This window comes from Monodon monoceros, unplaced genomic scaffold, assembly GCF_005190385.1.
Source record: "Monodon monoceros isolate NGI ecotype Baffin Bay Population unplaced genomic scaffold, NGI_Narwhal_1 Super_Scaffold_13, whole genome shotgun sequence".
Classification (NCBI taxonomy): Eukaryota; Metazoa; Chordata; class Mammalia; order Artiodactyla; family Monodontidae; genus Monodon; species Monodon monoceros.
The window spans coordinates 62,171,857-62,179,667 of NW_021703769.1; the positions used below are offsets into that span (position 1 = coordinate 62,171,857).

Sequence of the window (7,811 nt, forward strand, 5' to 3'; positions counted from 1 at the left end):
TTACTTGAAAACCGTCCATGTCAAAACAATTTGACAGCAGATATAAACAATTCAATAAATACGCAATGATCTTTCATTACAGTCCTTTAAAAATGCATGTTAATTCATGCTGTTAACCTTAGGTTCACAGTGCATAGAATCCAAATATAAGCAGTTGGGGTGACTTTCAAAGTAATGTTGGATCCCTCACTTTATTTATAATCCCACTCTAATGGATAAGTTCATTTCATAGGCCCTATCATGCATTAATCATTGGGTGGCAGGAGTTGATGAAAATTTTTCCTGTTACAACGTCCGTTGCCGGCAATGAACGTCCCAAAACCTCCAAGGAAGTCATTGTTATTGCACAGTACATGAGGACCTGGAAGTTTTCCAAAAGCTTAAAAGAATAAAAAATAAAAATTAAAAATGGAATTATATTTGACATTTCCTGACACCTGCATCAATACTGTATGACTAATAAAAGCATGTCAGTTGCCTGGACTGAACCAGCGATCAACATGCGCCCAGAATGCACACAAGTAAAAATGCAGTATAAGGAAGTAGTCTTCTTTGTCTGTAGGTCATTTCCAGTCAAAGGTTAAAGTTCAAAGACTGAATGATCAAAGTGCTCATTTTCTCAGTAGGACTGTCTTCTGCTAGGAGGATGATAACAGTGGCATCAACAAGTATCATCATGATACCACCATTTTGTTTTCTTTGGATTCTTGTTACACGTTCGAACATAAAAAGAATTCTGGTGGTCATCTCTGAGGAGAGTCAAAAGGATATCAACTACTAAACTTAAATAGAAGTTGAAATTTTTCCCCTTCATATAAGGTACCTGGTGCTCCTTCCATATCTACAATCCACTGTGTAAATGAATTTTGAACACTCTTTTCATTTAAAGTCATTCCGGGAGGTGGGTCATTTTGCAAAGCCAACGGTTCTTTTTGTAGTCGTTCTGCATTGACGCCATCAATGAGGTGCTTTTGAACGTTCAACATGGTTCAATTCAACCAGCAAATTCTAGAATCAGCAAAATTTTATAGAAAGAGCGTGGATGATTCATTCTGGCAGAACTGGGTTTGATTTCTAGTTTTGTGTGACCACAGGCAACCTGCTAAGCCTCTCGGAGATGCAGTGTCTTCAACTGTTGAGTGGAATGGTACCTACCTTACAGACTGCTGGGAACATAAACTGAGACCAAAAAAGGTGCATTATTCACAAGAGTCATGTACCATAAAGTTTTGAGAACACCAATTTAGCGAACACTGAACCATTGTTCTTAGGGGAAATACAGGTTAGGTTCCTGTAAACCTCTGGTCACAGCATTTTCATCGAATAATCAATACAGAACTTTGTTTTAACTGTGTTTCTGTTTAAAAGCCTTTTAATATTAATGTTGATTCATTAATGTTGATTCATTAATGTTGGTCTCAGGGCCAGCAGCACTATGACCCCTGCCTGTTATCTAGCTGTTCTCTCCATAAGGCATGTCCCAGCCTTACTGCACTTAGGAACACCAGACAGCACTTCAGCTCTTTACTTGGAGACCATTTTAAACAGCGAAATCACCAATAAAAAGGACAAAAAAGCAAATAGCAGTAGTGCTAAACAGACTTCAAAAAGAGCACTTGTTTGCAGTGTGAGAACTGCAACAACAAAGCCTGGTTGTCTCATCAAAGCCGTGCAAATCAGCTGGGAATGTGCACGTTGAATGACTGGAATTTTTTGCAACTCTGTGCATGGCTGCAAATAACCACCAAAGTACCGCAAGTTTTCATTTGGGGATGATGAAAAAATTGTAGCAATTAAGCAAATTCACAAATACAAAATCTGGAAATAAATGAGCATCTACTGAAATATATATATGCTTAAAACTGAAGAAATGCTTTGTTTCCGTCTTTTTCTCTTTTCCCAATAACATGTTAGACATTGCAGGGAAACCAAGGAAGTTTGAGACAAGTAGTGTAGAAACTCAGTTTGTCAACCGGGGGAATAAAAAACAAAAACAAAAACAGCAGCTGAAAATTAATTAAGATGAGAGGAATAAGCATCTCTCACAGCCCAGGGGGTGCCACAGGTAGTGGGTGATTAAAAGCCACCTGCCTGATTCAGGCAGTAAAGACTGCAGCTGGAATGCAAGCAGGTCCTTGCATAAGCCTAGCCTCACTCCCTCACTCCTAGCTACCCGCAGAATGTGGTCCAGGACAAACAGAACATCAGCAGTTCCTGTGACTTCTGGAGTGGAATTTGTCTCTGTGGCCACAAGCAGAGCTCTCTCACTTACCAGCTGTGTGACCTTAGGCACATGACTTAACCTCTCTGAACCCTGGGAGATGTAACTGAGATGTTAAATTCCTCTCTCCACCCCATAGGAAGGTCCCATGATCATTTGGAGAAACACCAATGGATCAGGAGAGGATCTTGTTTCCTGAGCATTGAAATCCTCAGAGAAGCACTGTGAACAGCTATGTAAACAGCAGACGTATGAGCGCTCTGTGACCAGCCCCTCATGTACAGGTACTGTTAGAGACTGAATGTTTGTGTCCCACCTCAAAATTCATAAGGTGAAACCTAACCCCCAAGGTGATGGCATTAGGAGGTGGGGTCTTTGGGAGGTGACTGGGTTATGAGGGTGGAGCCCCCACGAATAGGATTAGTGCCTTTATAATAGGGACTCCAGGGAGCTTCCTCCATGTTAGAGCAGCCTGAACAGATTAAGACAGGCACTCAGTTTCCTTCTCTGTGAAACTGACGTAATAATAAGACCTACTGCAGGAACTTTGTGGCGTTGTTGTCGGTCATTACATGGAAAGCACTGAAAACAGGATTCCAGAGGATCTCAACAAATACCAGTCACTAGCAATAACCATAACAACAACAGTGGTGGTAAAAAGAATAACATTTAATGATGGTAGTGTTGTTCCCTTCCTTCCCAGGCCCCAGCTCATTCCCCAGGTCTGGAAACAGCTACCCCAGCAGATGGTTAAGCTCTAGAAAAAAGGTTCTAATTCCTGAGCACCTTCCATGAGCCAGGAGTCAGGCCAGCTCTTTTCGAGCATGATCTCACAACATTTGCTCTTTACACGAGGCTTTCTCAACTGCAGCCCTATTGACATGGGGCGCCAAACAATTCCTTGTTGGGGGTCTGTTCTGTGCACTAGGAAGTTAGCAGCATCCTGGCCTCCACCCACTAGGTGCCAGGAGCAAGTCTTCCTCCCCCACCGCTGTGGCAATCACAGATGTCTCCAGACACTGCCACATGTCCCCTGGGTGGGTGGGTGGGGCGGGGGACAAAGTAGTATGGTAGTTCTATTTTTAGTTCTTTAAGGAACCTCCATACTGTTCTCCATAGTGGCTGTATCAATTTACATTCCACCAACAGTGCAAGAGGGTTCCCTTTTCTCTGCACCCTCTCCAGCATTTATTGTTTGTAGATTTTTTTCATGATGGCCATTCTGACCGGCATGAGGAGCTGCATAGCACAGGGAGATCAGCTCAGTGCTTTGTGACCACCTAGAGGGGTGGGGTAGGGAGGGTGGGAAGGAGACACAAGAGGGAGGGGATATGGGGATATACGTATGCATATAGCTGATTCACTTTGTTATACAGCAGAAACTAACACAACACTGTAAAGCAATTATACTCCAATAAAGATGTAAAAAAGAAATAAAAACGCCCTAAATCCTCCCACATGCCCCCCAAGAGGCAGTGCTACTCCAAGGAGTGCCACTGCTCTAAACTTCAGGCAGCATCCTCCCAGCCTTCCATCGGCCTGAGTTCACTTCTCTTATTCTGGTTCAGAATAACCAGAATTCTGGGTGGGTATCCTCATGTTTTTATGATGTGTTATCCTGCCTAACTCTATGTTTATAGCAAGAGAGGATGCTGTCCGCCTCAGCTTCACCTGATAATTTGCTGGAAACCACGTGTGGTTCCATTTTCTTCCTCTCTCACTGCATCTCCTGCCCTCATGGTGATGCTGTTCAGGTGTGGTCATTACAAGCCCACCCTGTGCTTTTGCTGGGCATTGACCCCAAGTACCCCAGGCCGGGGTTTCTCAGGTCCACCATCTATAGTCATCTCACCCCTGTTAGGACAACACCTGTTTCAAGTTTTTCATGTCAGAGGCCTTGGTTCCTAACCTACATCTGCAGTGTCAGGGCATCTGGTTCTAGAAAGGTCTCAGCCACGGCCTCACACTCTCACAGAACCAACCTGCCCCCCAATGACAGCCTGGTCTCAGCCCCCAACCCCAGTCCAGCTTCTGCCTGCCTCTGTGGTGAGTCTCCCAGCTGCTCACTCCTACCCCGGCTCTCATGGTTTGTGGTGACCTCAGTCAGGACCACATGAGTCAGCAGAGATATCCTATAACCTTGAACCTCAGGTATGAAGGGGTCAGCATCTCCCCAGAAGGGGGTCTCAGCCCCCTGTGCAGCTGTGCCCCCCTCCCCATAACAGCCCTCTGTATTCGTTTCCTGTTGCTTCTGTAACAGGTGACCACACATTGAGTGGCTTCAAACAAATGTATTCTCTTACTGTTCTGAAGGTCAGAAGTCTGAAATGAGTCTTACAGGCTAAAGTCACGGTGTCTGCAGAGTTAGTTTCTTCTGTTGGCGCTGAGAAAGAGTCTGCTCCCTTGCCTTTTTCAGCTTCTAGAGGCTGTCCTCAACTCCTTGGCTTGTGGCCCTGTATCACGTGGCCTTTTCTCCCTCTGCCTCTATCACCAGCTCATCTTGTTGCTCCTTTGACCTTCCTGCCTCCCTTCTATAAGGACCCTAGTGATTACATGTAGGACCCACCCAGATAATCCAGGATCATCCCCCACCCCCTCCAAGATCCTTATCAGAGCTGCAAAGCTCCCCTTGCTGCATAAGGGAACATTCACTGGATCCAGGGATTAGGACTTGGGTATCTTTTGGGGGCGGAGGAGCATTACTCAGCCCACCACGCTGTCCACCACTTTATAAAGGAGAGCGGGAGTGCTGAGGTTATCAAACTAAAGAAGAAGAATGTTCACTTGCTGTTGCACACACACTTCAGAGCCATTGCCACCTCCTTGGATCATGAGACCAGAGTCACCACAGAAGTAAGTGGTTCTTGGTAACTTAGAGGCCTCTCCACCACTGGACAGAGAAGGAGCTCACAAGGTTTGCATGGACGTTTCTTGTCCTATATTTATAATCGTTATAATAATGCATCTTAGCGTACAGTGAATCTTGCTGATAAGAAGGTACAGAATTCTAACAATAAATAAAGCACACGTCCTATGCCAAGTCTATATATGCTTTACCTCATTGGATTACCCTCAAAAGCCTATTAGTGGACACCATCATTATCCCAATTTTCTGGGCAAGGTCACTGAGGCACAGCTAAGTAACTTGCCCAAGCTTCCCAAGTTAGTGAGAGTCATATCCACGATTGGGAGCCACACCTTTGGACTCCAGAGTCTGTGCTTCTAACAACTGCACATCATTCTGCTGCCCAGTTCTACCATCAAGTTGCTGTGTGACCTCAGGTGAGCCCCTTTCCCTCTCTGGATGTTGGTTAAAGCAGGTGTATTAAGCTAGGTCACGATTTCTCAACCCTAACACTACTGACATTTGGGACCAGATCATTCTTTGTGGTGGAGGCTGTCCTGTGCACAGTAGGATGTTTAGCAGCTTCACTGGCTTCTGCCCACTAGATGCCAGTAGTAACTCTCCCTGAATTCCCACCTCCACTGTGATAACCATAGATGTCTCCAGACATTGCCATGCGTCCCTTGTGGAGGACAGAATCTCCCTTGGGGGAGAACCACTGAGAAGTCACCCATCAGGACTTGCCAAACTTAAAATATTCTAGGATTTCTTTCATTCTTTCTTTAGCTTCAAGTTAGGAATTGCTTTGTATTCAGGAAGCTCTCTCGGCAGGCAAGAGTTCAGATGCAATGTGCAAGCTAACCAGTCTCATAAATTAGCACAAACATATGTCAGTGATAATTAATTAAATACCTCTGTCGCATCACTAATAGCACCAGCTGAGGACAATATTACTGTTCAAAGTACACAGTCACCCATTTCTCAGTTTCACATTGCATGAGGTATAAGTGTAAACTGTTTAGGGGGTTAAACAAAAGCTATTGTTTTTTCATGTTGAAGGAAAGAGGAACCTCCCAAAATAGAAACAGAGTCTGCTTACCCTCTATTCCTGCCACTTTCTGCAAGATCTTCTCAAGGAGCCAATTTACATACAGTGGACAAAAAACAAAAAAGACTGGTGCTCATTGTTGGTTTATCTTGTTCCCTCTCCCTGTGGTCTCAGATTTGTGAGTTTGCCTCTTAGCTTCACGTTTTTCCATAACATTATTATAGGAGCTCTCCAGCCCAACTGCTACCTGGTACATAGGTACTCTTTTCATTCATTTGACTTTATCCTTCATTTAAATCAGTTTTGGATTTTTTTTGGTACTAACTGAAGTCATGAAAACACAGATAAATACCTGATTCTATATTCCAGCTCTACCACCGGTTGTGTGATTCTGGGCAAGTGGTTTAACGTATCAGTCTCAATTTTGTCATCCGTAAAATGGAGATAGTAACACTTATCTCATGGATGGCCATAAAGATTAAACTAGATCATATCTAATCAGTGCCAAGACAGTGCCTGGCAGGTACTGATGGCTCACTTCTGACATAGCGATGAGTCAGCAGGCAGAGAAGTGGCTTTGGGCTTCTCCCTTAGCTTCTTGCTGTCACGATTGAAGAGTAGAGCTCATGTAAATGAGATGGTCTAGATCTATACTAAAAGAAGAAAAGAGGTGGAATAATCAGCCCCTGAATAATGAACCTCTGATTACCTATAATCGCTTTGGGAAACACAGCTCCTAAAGGCTGAGTCCATGCTGGCTTTAAGCAGGATCAAGTGTCCTTTTTACATGAGCTCAGTCTGGGAAGCTTCATCACACACACACACTTCACATGCGCACATATTCAGCCTGAAAAATCAGATCCACTGGGTCACCAAACTCCCAAAGCAGTGGAAAGAGTAGAAGCAATCAGTATTCCATAGGAGTAAGTTTAAGTTTAGCATGAGAAACTAATCTCTGGCCTCTATTAAAATGTTTAAAAAACAGCTCTTTAGCCAATGACCCCTCTTACCTCCTGTATCAGTTAGCTTTAATAGGTTATGCTGTGTAACAAGCAACCCCAAAATCTCAGTGGCTTACAACAACTTAGGTTTTTTTCACCATCTCTTTATATGCTGGTAGTCACAGGTCTGCTACAGCTCTGTTCCACATATCTGCTCATTTCAGGACCCAGATTGAAGGAACAGTCCCTGTCAAAGCCCCAAGAGACCTGATAAAAACACACAGTCTTAAAACTTTTGCTTGAACATGGTTTACATTACATCTACTCATATGCCATTGGCCAGAGCAAGTCACGTGGATAAATCTAACATCAGTAGATCAGAAAAATATACTACTCTTACAGGAAGAACTGGTGAATATTTAGGGACACACCTCCAAAGTGTGTGTGGGACGGGGGCAGGGTTGGATTATGCTCTAAGCATTTCCAGGCCTTCTCTGATTTCAAGCTAATTTTCAGTTTTGAGAAGACAAACCAAGTTAAAGCCTTATACACACTATGAGGATGCCAAAGCTCAGAGTTCCTCTTGAAGGTTCTTAGGGTCTATGGTCTCCTAGAAAAACTAGGGTTTTTCTAACAGATTTCCAACAGATACCCATAAACCTCTAAATGTACTTTGTTAGAGTAGGGATCTACTTATGGTAACGATAATCCATGGTAAGCATCTTTTTCAGGTATCTTTGTGGCTTTTAGGTATTT

General features: G+C 43.7%; 1 pseudogene; it reads right to left on the bottom strand.

The window, feature by feature from the left end:
• Window positions 1–661: 661 nt before the first annotated feature.
• LOC114894317 lies at window positions 662–986 on the bottom strand (annotated as a pseudogene).
• Between the last annotated feature and the right edge of the window lie 6,825 nt (window positions 987–7,811).